The following is a 16,071-nucleotide window of genomic DNA, read 5'->3' on the forward strand; positions in this document are numbered from 1 at the left end:
TTGAGGACCTCGGGTTATGATAGTCCAGGATTTTGAGTGATTTCAAGGCCTCTGTATGCAAGATCAGACTGCTAACCCATATCTGTACCATGTACTGTTCAACCAGCCAGCTTGTCCAGCATCTCCATTAACCTCACAGTGTACTTCAACTTTTACTAAAATGCAAATGAATTATTATAAATTTTGGCTATGAGGTTTCCATTGTCCAACTTTTCCACTGTCCATTTCAGAACAGATTTTCAGAAATATCACAGGACAAATGCCACATAACTGCAGAAATCTGAAGTTACATACTCTATTTCTGTATCAAAAAGAAGCAAACAAAAACTGCAAAGGCACATTCATCCAGCCCTTAGTCTGCAATTACTGCTCTTTGTATTTATTTCAGAGTATGTCTAACAGGACTGAAGGAACATTAAGCCAACGATTTTAAAAGTAACTAACTCTCGGCAGTACACAAAAATGCTGTGAAGTTTTACAAAAACACAGTGAGCAGTAGCTTTAGGTAGGGGCTTTCTACAACACCACAAGGGATGCCTGTAGTAGAGCCACTAATTATATGCAAACCTTAATAGTTAGTGACTCAGGCCCAGGAGTTTTGTCTCTGCATTGATTACCAGAGAAGCCCTGCAGAACTCACCCTCAATCTTGCTTGAGGAGTGCCTATGGATTCATAAAGATGATCAAAGATTTTACAGCAACCAAAATCCAATGCACAGCGTAAACGCCAAACAACAGTTTAGGTTGTTTAATAGATGAGTTTCAAAGCAGTAGATGGCACTGCCTGAATAAAGCACCTCATGGGATGCAATCACATTCCTTTGTTCAAGAGAGTTTCATCTCGGTCCTTAAATTTTGCCTCTGTGATCGTAGGGACTAGCTCAAGGACAAGTTGCTGTTTGAGCACAGCAGAAAGAGTCTAGATCATATTAGTCCTTGATCTAATTCACTTTAAAATGTTGCTAAAGACATCTTGGATTTATCTACTCTGTCTAAAGGAGAGATAGAAAAACTAACACAGCCAAAAGAAGTCAGCAGTAAGCTGAAAAGCTCTATCTCCTTCTGAAGGCACAGTGACAGCTCTTACAAAAAAAAGCATGCATCATCTGAAGGCATCTCCAATTTTTACAGAGAAAATGGAGGAGAAAGTGTCTTCCAAGCCATTTCTCAGCAGAGTTTTTGCAAGAGACACCTTGGTCCAACTCCTGCTAATTCACTTCTGTCTTCCAGCCTATGCTCCAGATTCTATCTGCCATCTGGTTTATAGACCAGATTCTATCTCTGTTATTTTTAGCCTAAAACAGTGTCCTGAAAGGTACACAAGGACTTTGAGCACTTCGTATTGAGCTCTGAAAACTTTGGGCTCATTATTAGCTAGTGTCAACTTCTGGAGTGACTGCAGCCCTACGAGGGACAACTGGGATTGCTTGAGCCCCTCCCCAGGTTGGTTTGCAATACAGCAGCAATTGCCCTGCTCTGACACTATTAAAACCACAACAGAAGTAGCAAGAAGGTTTAATGGTTGAAGGGTTTTGTCTAAGTGGCTTCTGACAGCTGGAAACACGGTAACGTCATGTATATTAAGTAGGGCTTTTTGATCTGTATTTAAAAATAAAAATAGTAAAAAAGAGCAATAAAAAATGTTGGACAGTTTTTTGTTTGTTTTTAGTTAGTTTTTTTTTTTAAAAAAAAAAAAAAAACAATATGGAAATTCTTCAAAACCATTTGGAAAAAAAAAAAAGTCAATGTCAATTAAATTTTGGAAAAAAAAATAGGCAAAAATGCAACATTTTGTTAACATTTAAATGTTCTGTCTTGACCTTTAGGAACAGTCTGTTCCGATATTCAATTTTATCATCACTTTGTGTCATTTCTAAAAGATATAGGCATATCTGTAATTGAGGACACTATACTTCAGAAAATCTAATTCAGAACTTCACAGGTTTTAATAACAAAACATACACACACAAAAAAAAGAGAGATTCAGAAGTTCAAAGTTCAGACATATTTAAGTGTTAGTCTTTCCTGATTGATTGAAAGTATTAGAACTTGAAATGAATAAACTACCTTTAGATGGGTCATTTCTAATGTTTGTTTCCATTGCCAGTCAGAAATTGGAAAACTCTAACGGCATTAGTTTCCCCAGCTACTGAGGTTAGTCAGTTTAAACCAACTTCTTGTCTATTTACTCTTGATGCAGCTTAGAAAATGCATTCCTATTATTTAAAATAAAAATTTAATGAAGAAATACCTAAAAATCCATTTCAAATTTTATTCCTAATTAAAAATAGGACTAATTATGATGTCTGTCTACTTTGGAAGGTGCTGCAAGGCTTAATTAATTGTCAGTAAAGCTTATTTGAGATGCTCATGCAAGGGAAGTGTAAAATTGTTTATGTTAATCAGGAGGACAGCTATGTCAGCCCTGATTCAGGAGGGGGATGCTCACCGTAGCATCCCCACAGGAATGGTGTAGGATGCCCTGCACTTGGACACACAATCCAGCAGTTCCTCTAGTCCTGCCACCTCCATCTTACAAGAGAAAAAAAAAAAAAAAAAAAAAAAAAGAAAAAAAAGACTAGGACAGCTGATGCACTTCCTAGGTCATGGGGGAATTCTTCCACAGAGGTTGGGTTGGACATGGATCTCTTGACTCAGATGCAAAGAGCCATCCTCCTCTTCAAACGGAAGCCTCCACCAGTCCTCTGCTTTTAGAAGGGATAACATCTTCACTTTCTCTCCTACATCTACCATAACTTTATCTGTCTTCAAAGCTGCCTTGTCTCCACAGCCACCTCCAGTAAGAGTAACCTCACTGCAATGCAGCAATGCATTTGCATGGGCTGACAATAAGTACAGCAGCTTGGGCACAAGGCGATGAGCCACAGCACCTCAGCATGTCCAAATTATGCTGATGGGAGGGAAGCAGCAGGCTAAAATGACTGGTGTGGTGGCAGAGGCGGGAGCGCCCAGGTGTAGGTGTGGAGAATTGCACCTAAGCAACGAAGCAACAAATTGTTTTGGTCTACTCAAGGCAGCCTCGTGCCACTGTGGGTTTTTGCCACCTGATTTCCACTTCCTCTCCACTTGCCATTGCTCAGACAGGCATGCAATTAATCCCATTACAAACTAATGGATTTACACCAAGATTACGTTAAAATGTGGTGAAGCAATGCCTGCGACACAATTGCACTTTTCTTGGCAGAAACATTCTGAAATCTGCTCTTTCCACTTCCTTCCCCTGTGAATACAAATAACTTTTGCTTACTAACAGAAAGGCATTCCCTTGTCTGAGCTTTGCATTTGATCTCTGCTGAAGCAGTCTCAAGAGGAAAAACGGGAATCTAAGAAGGTTTGAAGTTTGTGTATAATCAGGATTTATGTCTACACTACTTCAAACAAGTCTTTTTTTTTTTTTTTGAATATGCAAAATACGGAGGGGTAGTTAAATGCTCTGGGAGGACAGTCAGTGCTGGGATGTAGTGACTGTCAGCTAGCTCGCATCCTATGGGCTTCCTCCTATGGAGCTCAGGAAGCAATTGTGGGACCCAGGACTAAACAAAATTATTTCCATTCCTATTTTAAACCTGACACTGAGTAGTGACCCAGTTATCAGGAAGAGAGGTTTTCTGATTACCTGACAGGAGCTCATATTTGTACGAAAAGAATAGCAAGAGCACATTTAATCTTTTATGTTACTAGTACGACAGCTGTGCTTTCACTCTCCCAGCTTGCTTGAAGGATGATCAGTGCAGAGCTAATTTTTATACATTCAAGATCTCCAGATAGGAATATGCATAAACTGTAGTAGCTGTTTATCTGCTTCAAGCACTAATTGTGTGGGTCCTAGCACGAGTGCAGCAGGAAAGCAGTGTATTTCACGGTTAATACCAGTGAAGAGACACACAATGCTCAGTGGATAAAAGGCTTGTAGTCCCAGCTGGGAAAATAGTTCCATTATCTCCCAGCTGCATAGACCTTCCATACGGCTCCGTTCTGCCTCGATGAACACTGTGCCTTGCTGAGAGCTTGAAACAGTTCTGCAGAAAATTGTAAAGATCCTGAGACATTTCACTGTTAAGATCTGTAAGTACAGAATTGTGCTGTCTACTGCAATGTGAATAATGCTGGGGGAAACTGCCTTTAAGAAAAAAAAAAAATCAGTAATTTTCATTAGCATAAGGGGGTAGAGAAATAAAGAAGTGAATTTTCTTCATTATGTTGTGTCTCTCTAAATGGCTGATGATTTAAATGTATGCATTCTTGGAAGAGAAAAATGTATATAATGAATTTGTATGCATGTGAGGTCTGAGTCAGAGCGGGAGACTGCTAGTAACAGACACCACAGGTATATTTTTTGAGAATATCACAGCTCTGTGCTGCAGTAAAACGGACAACACAGAGGATGACAGTGCTGATTTTGGCATTTTCATATGACTTTGTACAGCGTATTAAAAATAAGGTGGGTAATGAGAGATCAATCTAATTTCTACCAGCTGAAAGTGTAAAAGCAATAAATATAAATCTTAAGAAAATTTAAGCAAGTCTTTATAAGAAAGTTTTTTTTCCTGTTGCTCATTTTAATGATTAAAAATAAAAAATAAAAATCAAGGTTACAGCATATACTGAACTTTGGTTTTGCATTCAAAGATTTGCAAGAGTTTTAGTGTTGTCATTTAGTTACAGTGTATGACACAGCCTTAGAAGAAATGTGATACTTCATAAAAAGTTTTGAAAGTCCATGGTTACAGAAGCAAGCAACTGCTTGACTATGGCTTTATGTTAAATCACATACTCCCATAGTGCTTTCTGGGTGAACACCTTGGGTCAGACAGTTGTTGCATGCCTGAAGGGTCTCCTTCAGCAGCCTTTGCACAATCAGGCTGAACACTATCAATTTCCTGCAGCACTTCTGCATCTGACTGATCAAACAAGAAGCAAACACCCTGCAGCCTATTTAAATAAGTTAGCTGCCCTTTTGTCAAAACTGCAGTCATTTTCAAGTAACTATTATGAGTTGAAAATCAGACTATTTATGTTTCTGAAGTAGTACTTTCTCCATCCCTTTATTCCCCGCCACCTCCCCCAGGAGAGGGGAATTGCCAGACCACTGTTTTCCACATCCAGTATTTGGAAAGTTCTGCAAGTTCACCGAGTTGGTGTGTGTGTGCGCATGAGTGTAACTAAAGCCTGCAGCGTTTGTAATTCTGAACATCACCCCACCACAAATAACCCATCTTCATCAGCCAGCTTTTGCTTTGGTGCTCCAGAGGCACTATGTCAGTGTTTCACGTTCCATGAGTCTCTGCTGCAGAGGTTTTATGACACTAAAAAGTCCCAAATCAGTACCTATATGAAGTTAGCAACTATCATATATCACATTTTATTGTGTAAAAAAGAAAAATAAAACACACCAATGTATGCAGCTATAGTTTTCAAATGCTGGTGAGATACTGATTGGCATGTATTAGGAGTGTTACTTTCCATGCTGGGGATAAAATTATAAATAATATATAATGACTTAAGTGCTTTAAATCAAAGAAGAGACATGTCTCTTTTCCTTTTCTTCCAGCTTTACAATCAGAATTAGAAAGGTTTGTGGTGCATAATAGGCTACCCTAAAATTAATTTCTTGCTGTTGAAGCAAATATTTCCATCAGAAAACAAGGTGCCAGCATCCCCAAGGGGACTTGAAAAACAAAGTTTTATGTTTGTATTATGTGGGCATGAAAGACTATTTGTATTTGAACAGAAAATTTTCATTAGAAGGATGTTTGTCTCTGTCTTGTGAGTACATAGAAATATATCAGCTCTTCAAAATGACATTCAAAGAGTTCTCTTTCTGTTCCTCCCCTCCCCAAACTGTATTAGCTGTGTTACAAGACAGTATTTGTTTTGTTTAAATTTGTGACCTAGTTTATTCCATAGGAATGCCTTCTACCAGCCCCTGCCCAGAGCTCAGCCAGATGCTGCTCACAGCCCTGGTGCCAGGCTCACCCAGAGCCCAGGACCCCAGACCCACCCCAGTTGACCCCACATCCCTGCCCTGTCTGCTGCAGAGGTCCAGGCTTGCAGCAAATGCTCTTATGACGGGTGAACTCCAGAGGAAGAGGTGTCAAAGAGCCCTTATTCCTTCTTAAGGCAGGCCACACTCAGTGTGGATTACAACTAGGTATGATGCACCTTTATAGCCTAGCCTTCCAGGTATGAACCAGTCCCTAAAAGGAAAGGCACAAGTCACTTCCAATGTGGTTTTTCAACTACAGTTGCCTGTACTGGCAGTTATCATCTCTAGGACACCAAAACACCTGCATTGTGAGGAGACACCTGTATGTAGACAGCCTTATTTTCACTCATAAGCTAAGAGGACTTTGCAAGCCTCTCTTACTTACGCAGTCCTTCTAAAAATGCAGAACATGTAAGTTACAAATCACCACATCATTAAAAAGAGAACCAAGTAACTTTGAGTACCTTACCTATAGGAAACAAATAAACCCCTAGCACTGTAGAACAGGACTTGGTACTTACAGTTCTCCATCTTGGTGACAGAACAACCATGTGCGTTGGTGACAGAACAGCAAAGCACCCAAGCTCTTGAAGACCCTATCTTCATGCTAGGAGGCTGCTGAACATGCCAGCTCAGCGCACAGTAAAGGATTAGCAAGATATTTTTACACAAAGAGGAGAACTTAGATATATAAATTTTAAAAGTTTTGGGATCTTTAGGTTAAGGGAGAGTGGAAAATCTTGAGCTCTGCCTTCCCTCTAAGCTCTCACTTCCAAATCCTCTACCCCAAGAAGCTCGAGGCAGGTGGACCAGGCCCCAACCCCAAGCACCTGCAGCTCCTTAGCACTTGCTTCTGCTTTGCCTCTTAAGGACAAAAGGTGCTCTCCTCACACGTGTTCAGGGAGTGTAAAATTAGTTGTCCCAGGGTAGTCAGAGAGATAATTAAAGACTCTTAACAGCCCACTCCATTTTCAGTAATTGGCTTTGCAAAATTACTTCTTTGATTTTTTTCTTATTTTTTTTTTATTGTTATTATTTGTTTTGGTGGTGGTAATGGTGGGATTTTTTTTTGTTTTCAGTAGGAAATGCTTCACCAAGATCTCACTGCTAGGTTAGCTTGGGTAACCCACATCTGCCTGAGCCTAAAGCAAGGGTGTCTCTCTGCTAGAGGCCTGTAGCTGTTGTCACCTCTGTTCTGACACTTGCCCACATGAGTTTCTTTGCATAGCTGGATGCTGAAATCTTTTTAGGATTATCTCCCTGGAAATTTGATCAGCTTCAGAAATTTTGGGAAGGACACAGTATGAGAAACAGCAATCTTAAAATGATCTCATCTCGGCTCTCCCCATCAAGCAGGTGTTCTGTAGCCTGACTTGCTCTGCACTTTGCTCCTTCCTCTCCAAGATGCAGACATGTTGTGAGAGCAACATCTCTGAAGACGGGTCTTTGCATGTCTGTGTTCAAGGTCAAAAGGGGGACTGGAAAAGATCTGCCTTGAGTCACCAGCACATGGAAAAAGACAGAACTGTGAACAGCTGACACACACAGAAAGGAGAAACACTTCCACTAGTCCTTTCTGGTCATAGCACCTTGCTTACCGCTGGGTCCTGAAGCCTAGCTGGCACTGCTCCTCCACACCTACTCGGCTCCATCTGGAGGGGCCCAGGAAAAGGCACTGCCACTGGCCCGGGCACTTTTTGGAGCTCAGTGCAGGAGGCAGCGAAGGGGATCAACTGACAGGCAGTGTGAGTAGCTCTCCAGGTTGCCCTGAGGCTTTTGGGCTGGGGCTCTTTGTGGTGGTTTGGGTTTTCTGCAAGGGAGAAACTCCCCAGCATATAGGAGAGCAACTGAGAGACAGGGAAAGGGAGGAGGGAGAGGAAAGTAATTTTCCTCACTTAGACCCTCTAATACGTTTCTAGCCTATAAAGACAAGAAGAAATGGATAAAGACGGTCAGAAACACAGTTTGTTTTATTAAAATTCTTGACAGCATCTGCTGTAATGCTCTTGTTAAAAGAGATAGAAAACAGCAGAAAGATGAGAGAAACAGTGTTATGTCCTTGCTGTTTACACAATGTAATAATACAGGAACTGATATAATTGGCTTCCAGATAACTGTTTTTATTAGCTATAAACAAACATGAGTGACCCAGCCACCCAGGTACACAATAACCTTCTTGGGCTTCCGTCACAGCTCCCAGATGCCTCTCAAAGAATTAAAGATGCTACCTAATTTTTCTAAACTAAGTATTCAGCTTGCTTCAGGACAACTTGATGTGACTACCAATAGGATCCATTTTATATATGAGATTCCTCAGATGAAATCTGAGGACTGTTTCATATTTTTTCACAAACTGTTCTGTCCCATTGCCATAACCAAAGCGTGAAGATCCCAGGTCCCTATCTATGGTGAAACCTGCAAGGAAACTCTAATTAAACTTGTGACATGGGAGAGGTTTGGCTGGAAAACAGTGAATAATTTGCTAGCCTGGATTGGGTGGATTACACGCTGCTGTTCTTGCTCAGCCTTTCTCAGGAAGGTTTTTCCAAGGTCAAGATGACTAAACCCTGAGGGAGGTAAGCCCACAGCAGTCGGCAGTCTGGGATTAGGACCCTCTCTGGGGTACAGGAGATCACTCTTTAGGCAGAGCAGGAGTTTCCTCACTGTTGATGACCTAAACTCCAGTCTATTCTGAAACCTTGCTCTGGCAGTTTTCCCATATATTTAAGAAATCTTCCCATAGAAAATATTGTCAGAGATGGTACTGTATGTGAGTGGCTGCTATCACACTGAGCTATTGAACACCTCACAGTGCTCAGAGTTCACTGCTAACTGACTTGGGGAGGAACAGGTTTTAAAGAAATGCCAGGGTTCAGCTAATGAGGAAAAACCCTGAAAGCCTGGTGCACCATATACTTCACCAACCTAAACCCATTTCTCCCAGGCACTGTGTACAGCACTGCATGGTGCCTTTGGTGAGAGAAATGGGGATTAAAAGCACTGAAGTTTCTACAACTTCATCTCTTCAAACACTTTCTGATAATCCTACCATGAAATTACAAAAACAGCAGGACCAGAGCAAGCCTCACTATAAACTGTGCTTCCTCCATTTGTAAAGAAATCCAGATAAAATGTGGATTTGTGTCCCCTGAAATAGACCCCTGTTCCACATGGGCTCCCCAGCATCCTGAATGGACTCAGTTTCCCATCGCTCTGCTCCATTGTCTTGGTTGTCAGACGTTGGGCTTGTTTGCAGAATCCATCTCTGCCTTTCCAGCATCTTATGGATCTCAACAAGTCTGTCCTTGAACAGGGTAAATGAATAAAACCAAGCATGGTATTTGCTCTGTGGGACTGTCCTCTGTGGAGAAGGCATACGCAGCCTTTGGGGAGCCACGCTGTGCATCTGGGCTCATCTCCAGCACTGTTGCTGATCATCATTGGTGCCTCGGTTGCACTTCTCTGGCCTGTCTGGTAGCCGCTGCTATTACAGAAACTGTTTGTAATGATTGCTTTAGAGTCAGATCAGCCCTGTATGGTAACTGGTGAGCACTGCTTGGTTTTCCATACTGTGCTGTAGCAGGCAGGTCCCTGGTAATGTGGCATTTAAGGTCTCCTCCAACTGGTGACGTTCTGTTAATTTCCTTAATTCAGGCACTTACCCCCAAATGGTTTCACTTTCCTTTGGATGATAATAGCAGGGAGGCTCTGTAACCAGCAGCAGAGCTGGGGGCTGAGGAAATTCTACAAAATCACCTCTCTCCCAGAAATTGTTTTGTCTGCCGGCTTAACAGGAGCACTTGGGCTGCACAGCAGGTTAGAGGTTTTACCCCTATTATACTCACTTAAACTGCCACCTTTTTCTCAGCACTGACATCATTAGCTATGACATGTTGCTGAAGCCTCTCCACAGAGGTGACCCAGTCCTTGCAGAAGCTATCAGGCAAAGCTAAAAGCCATATATATATATATATATATACACACACACATTTAACTCTCTTCTTTCCAATATTGCTCACCCTGAAGCTGTCAGAGGTTCTGGTCTAACCCCACTGCCCTAACCCCTCTCTGTTCCCTCTGTTCCACCGTATCCATGAGCTAGGCCTGGTTTTCTAGTCCTGGCTCACTTTCCTCACCCGAAGATCCATATTAAATAACAATATTTACCAACTGCATATGTATGGCTGTATGACAGCCATGTAGCTGTCTGTTTGGTGGGAGCGTAGCCACAGGGGAAAGCCCTGCCAGAGGGATGTCTTCTGCTGAAAAGGAAAATCTTCACTTCAGATAGGAGCAGTTACTCATTTATTTCTGTGCACAATCTTACATTAAGCAAACAAAGCAAAGCTCTTGTTCCACAGAGAGAGAATTCTCGTAGGAGTGAATGTACTGTGAGGACAGGCTGTTGGTGCTGTACTGAGCAGGATGAGGCCGCTCTGGGGCTGGGACCCCTGCAAACACCTTCCCCATCCCAGGCTGGAGATGTGGTATGGATGAGGGGACCTGCACCCTAATCGGGTCCAGCTAGTTGAAGCGCAGACCCCAGAGATGCTGTGGGGTCCATGCCATATCCCTCGCCTGCCCCTGCTTCCCCCTGCTCCACCAGGGCTCCTGGCTCTGGCAGCCCCTGCTGTCACATCTTTCTTTTCATCTTTTCTGGGGAAGAGGGGAGCTAAGCATAGGGCTCTGAGGATTTGGCCCCTCTTCCCTCCCCCTGTTTCTATCCGTTAATGGCATCATTCCCACCCTGTGTTGCCACCATGCCCCGAGCACCATCCGTGCTGCAGCGGCAGGAGTTTTTGTGCCCTGCCACTGCACACCTCCACGCTTCTGTTTCCATCCAAGACATCACCTGGGCTGTTAGTAGCCGCCTGCAGCACAGGAGAATCCTGGCTTATGAACCTGCTTGCAATTGCTGCAGTTCCAGCCAGGAATAAACTGCTCTTAACCTAAATACTCCTCTGAGGACACTGAGCTTGGGGGAAGAAACATAACTGTGTTTTATCTAGTGCAAGCAGGAATAAGTAAGCCCAGTACATACTGCGAAACTCCAGGAAGATATCAGCAAAGGAGCTGGCGGGGGGAAGACCAGCTTTGAAGACAGCAAAGCAATAATGGCCCCTTTATTGCAGTAAATGTAATGTTTTCAAATAAAGCATATACTACTTCAGCTATGGAGACTGTAAAGGCATCCAAAGCAAAAGCCTTGTCCAAGTATGGGCTGTGGCCTAAAACCACAAGGAAAATCCAGCAAGTGGAAGCCCCCTTCATCCTGACTCAAGGGGAGCGGGAGCAGGTGGGGGCTGCAGTGCTGCCAGGAGCCACATGGCACAAAAAGCATGGGGTCATTTACATGGCAAACCAGAAGTGATAAAAATGACAGAATGAACTAGTGTGGGCAAAGCTCACTAGCCCACTAAGCAGCCTTGGGAGGACATTTTAATCACTGAAACCTGACATAAAATGGGTAAACTGTGAGCGGATAGAGTCTGTAGTTAAATTTACGGGGAAAATATTCTGCATTTTAAGCAAATCTACTTAGGTGAGCCAGAGTCTACCACTAAATCTCAAAGAATGTTTGATAACTACAGACTTCAGGAAGACTATTGGTATTTTAGGATGCTCTGAGGAAGGCTATGGGGAGCGCTACTTGGTATTATTCTGTACTTGAGGTATTTCAGCATTAATTGCACAGCTTTACTGAGAGATTACTAGTTTTAACGTTAGCCTTATCGTTAGCCTAGGTGTTGAATAATGGATGATATTAAACTTTGGGTTAGTGATTCAGAAGACTGATTCAGAAGACATAAGGAAGAGATACTCTAAGTCTAACTTCTGTCAAAAAATTATAGGATAAAAGTTATGTGTGAAGCATACGAAGTGACAAAAGGCACCTTAAGCAGTGATTCAGGTAAAATATAAATGACTAACCATGTCACGATTATACCTCTTTGTCTGGCTGACTTTTTCAGCCAGATTGATTCAGAATCCACCTAAGCCCTATAAGGAATTAACAGGAAAAAGCTTTGTTTGACAGTGCTGAGGTCACGGCAGCCAGCAGCGGTACCCGAAAATAAGCCCCATACACCGACCACCTAACCAAGGGCCTATGGTCTGTGCAATCATAGAATCATAGCAAACAGCTCACATGTACCCACAGATGCAAAAGTAGTATTTTGAGACCAAAACAAAGACAAAACCAGAACAAAATAAAGCAAAAAACTCTGAAAAACAAATGAACAATACCCACAAAGACTTCAGAAATGGATTGTGAGAGACTCAAGCATTTTTTCTTTTTCCCAAAGATGCTCCTAATCCCCACTTACTCTGTAATATGATTGTTGAAAATTAACAAGCAATAATTTTCTTGGAACTGATTTGCATAAGAAATTAATTGTTGTAAGGAATATGATTTGGGTAAGAAATTAATTGTGTATAGTCTGAGAGGCAAAAGCAGTGCCAGCTATTTTGGCACCTCAGCCCTGTAGCTATGTAGGCACCAACGGGTCTCACTGCCCAAATTGCTGCTGCTGCAGGCCAGAGATGAGGTCAGGGCATTGAACTGAGCTCTGATAAAGAGGAAAAACTAAAAAATTGCAAGAAATTATGAAAAAAGGAAAATCCCAAAGATGTCAGTCACTGGGGATTTTCAGCTCTGTCCTGCAGAAGGCTGTACTACAAATTACTGCAATTTGTTTGTAAATAAGGCAAAATCAAACCCAGATGGGTGCTATGTATCACGTGTGTCCGCGTGCTGTCTGCAGCCTTTGGATGTGTTAAAAGTAGCAAGGACACATAAGTGCAAGTGTTGCTGAAATAAAGCCAGGTGGATCCTTATTATTAACTTTCCTTAAAGTTCACATTTCAAAGGTATATTGGCCAAAGCAGGAGGTAGAAAATAGAAAGTTAATTTAAGAAAGCACATCAGTAAAAGTACAGTTTTTATACATATTTCAGTGGCCCTTTTATGCATTAGGTTTAATGGCTGTATATACTATTACAAATGTGTTATTACCTGTCACAGCATTTATACCATCTCATTTATTCTGAACAATACAGCAGCCCGTGCTGTAGTTCATCAGACCCACTGGTTACTGAAGTGGCTAATTGCACAGGCTGCGCCTGGTGATCGGCTCTCGGCAAGGCACAGCCCAATGGACAAGATCAAATACAATGAACGTGATCACATTGAAGGTGTTTGCAGTTGAGAGGCTGCATTATGCCACGGAATGTGTATCACTGAAAAAAGGCTTGTAAAATAATGTGAAGTAATTCTGGCTCAAACGCACAGCCACTGGTGTCCTCTGGATTGAGTGGTAGTAGTTAACACCAGTGATACCAGTCTTGTTTGTGCATCACCTCCTTACTTTAAGGATCAGTAGATTTTATTGCATGTCTATGTAAAGAAAGTACATCTCCAGTCCTTCTTCTTCATATATATATATCTTCATATATAAATATCCTGTGGTCCTTAGGTGCAAACGGCCAAGGGAAGATGTCCCTCCAGCTTCACCATGACCCACATTTACTTTCTTTCCCACAGAACTCCGCATTTCATAAAACAGATACTTGTGTAAAATGAAGAGCACGACCTCTGATATTTCCTCCACAGTTCCGTGCAGCTGCATCGCTCATACAAACAGTAAACCACTAACACCTTGCAGCAAAATGTGGCAATGTAACTTCACAAAATTGTCTTGCAATTACAGCTGGGTGTCAGAAGCTGTTTCTTGGCTTTGTGGTGAACCTCGGTGTTAAATTCCTTGCTGGAGCTGATTTGCAAGGCTTTCTCGATCATGCAAGGAAGAGTTCTAAGGTGAACTCTAGGCTATTTCCAGGCGTTTGATTGCATTGTTTGGAGTTGTTTCTGTTGGCTACACTTTCAAAAGACTATAATGGAGATTTCTGTTTTCCTTTTATTTTAGTGTTTTGGAGAAACGGTAATGCTTTGCTTTTGGGTAAAATTCAAATCAATGCAAACCTCATAAGCCAATAAAATTTTATAGATTGTTATCCAATATGTAATTTGTTACACAATATCTATGTGGCTTCTGTTTATTGAGACATAAAGACTTTACTTTTTTAAGGTAGATTTTATTTGAGAAAGGCATAAGTCGGAATAACCTTTCGTGCCTATTGTGCCATAAACTAAATTACCCTTAACCTAAATCATTTATCATGTTGTGGCATCCTAATGAGACCAAAATAAACCAACACAAACTGCCTGAAGTTTTCTTCCAAAGACAACTTTTATTTATATCAGCACCATTGTCAGCTTGTAGCTTCACAGGTTGGCCACATGGATTTTACAGAGGGGAGCATGAGATGCTCTGAGCAATAACTGAAGAAAACTTATGAGGCTATAAACCTTGTGAAAGGGACTTTTTCACCCTTGCATCACATATCACAGGATGTGAGTGTAGAAGAGATGTTATAGGATAGTTACGTACTTTATGTTTATTTTCTGGTAGTAACTTTCAGCTGGATGTGACTAATACCAGGAAGGCAAGGCAGTGCTCACCTCCCCAGCACTTCTGCATGTGAGGGGGACTCGGGTGCAGGTCAGCGTGGACTTGTGAATTGTATCAGGAGGGCTGGAAAACCCTCCAGAAAGAATGAAACCTACCACACTTGTGAAATAGACTGTAATGTTTTGTATTTAGTACTAAGGTGTTATTTTCTAATATATATACATATATGTATATATATTTTTTTTTGGGGGGGGGACATGCACAAACATAAAAGAAGCTTTTGCTCAGTAGGTCCTACTTGAAGTATTGAGTATGCCTACAGGTACACACACACAGAGCATAAACCTATTTGCTGCAGTATGTGATTGTATCATAAGCTAAGTGAAGATCCTAATTTTTAGAAAGCTGATCCAAATCTTCCTGAAGTCAGCGGGATATTATTTCCCTGACTTTCATAAGGCTGAATCAGACCTTGTATGATACTTACTGGCTAAATTAATAAGTACATGATTTATCCTCCACATGATGTAATTGTAGTTGATATATTCAGATGTGTACAGAAATGGAAATATGTTCTGATGATCTTGCACACTGATGAGGACTAATTTGCTTATTAAGGAAGTAAAAGTTAAAGAAAGTGGATCCCTTCAGACCTAATACTTGCACTTTCCCCTAACAGATGATCATTATTTTCAAGGAGGAATGGACCAAAAGTGGGGTGCAATTCATCTATTTGTGGCTCTTAGCCTAGAACTGGTGAAAAAAATGTTTTTTGTTGCTATGTAGTAACAACATTTTTTATATGTCAAGAAAAAAAAAAAGAAAAAAAGAAAAAAAAAAAAAGGTTCACCATTTAAATCATCACCAGTAAATGTATGTATTCAGGAATGAAATGCAAGCCCATCATCTCCTCCTTATTGTCTCTGTCCAGTCTCCTAAACTCCTGCGGAACCTATAACATATGCTACTAGAGAAAACCCTGGACTATGAGAGAGGCTGAGTCAACGATCAGAGTGGCATGCAGTGTAACCTCAGCAGAAGTTATTAGTGCCCACATGCAATTTATGAAGGCAATCAGACATGTGGATGACAAGAAGTTGCAGAAGAGCTGCAGTATCCCAGGAAACAATCTGCATTACTAAGGACATAACTCTGGTGAAAGTATGATTAGCATACAGAACTGCAGGCACTTCACTTCAAGATCCTCCTCAATGTCTCTTCTTCAAAACAGGAAGTGCATTTAAGTCCATTAGAGGCTGAACTCCAGCTTGAGGTTTTATAAATACAATTCCAAGGAAATGTGCAGAACGTATTGATAGAGCAGCTTTGCAGGTATGCAAAGCTGAAAGCGATACTCATACAATAATCTGTCTGCAGTCATTGAGATGGATTTGATGGGATTGGAAAAGCATCAGATTGTGGCTCTTCTGGCTTGTTTATTATACAGTAGTTCTAGAGGTTCATCCATACTTTCGAATAGCAAGGAAACAACTATTTTCAAGATAGGCTGCTACTGTTGTCAATGTTGCTCTACAACCAAACCCATCAAGCTTTCTTAAAAGTTGCATAAGTCTCTTGAGCTTTAGGAAAAGG

At 41.4% G+C, this 16,071-nt stretch overlaps 1 protein-coding gene across 2 annotated transcripts in view; it reads left to right on the forward strand.

The window, feature by feature from the left end:
- The first annotated feature begins 3,061 nt into the window (after positions 1-3,061).
- The window catches only part of CNTN6 (contactin 6), a 140,428-nt gene continuing 127,418 nt past the window's right edge, over positions 3,062-16,071 (forward strand). The window contains exon 1 of one of the 2 annotated variants that reach the window (XM_035337525.1): positions 3,062-4,086. The gene's annotated coding sequence lies outside the window, so the exon portion shown is untranslated. The remainder of the gene's footprint in view (positions 4,087-16,071) is intronic. The other variant, XM_035337524.1, reaches the window with a different exon arrangement.

Source organism: Oxyura jamaicensis, chromosome 12, assembly GCF_011077185.1.
Source record: "Oxyura jamaicensis isolate SHBP4307 breed ruddy duck chromosome 12, BPBGC_Ojam_1.0, whole genome shotgun sequence".
Taxonomy (NCBI): Eukaryota; Metazoa; Chordata; class Aves; order Anseriformes; family Anatidae; genus Oxyura; species Oxyura jamaicensis.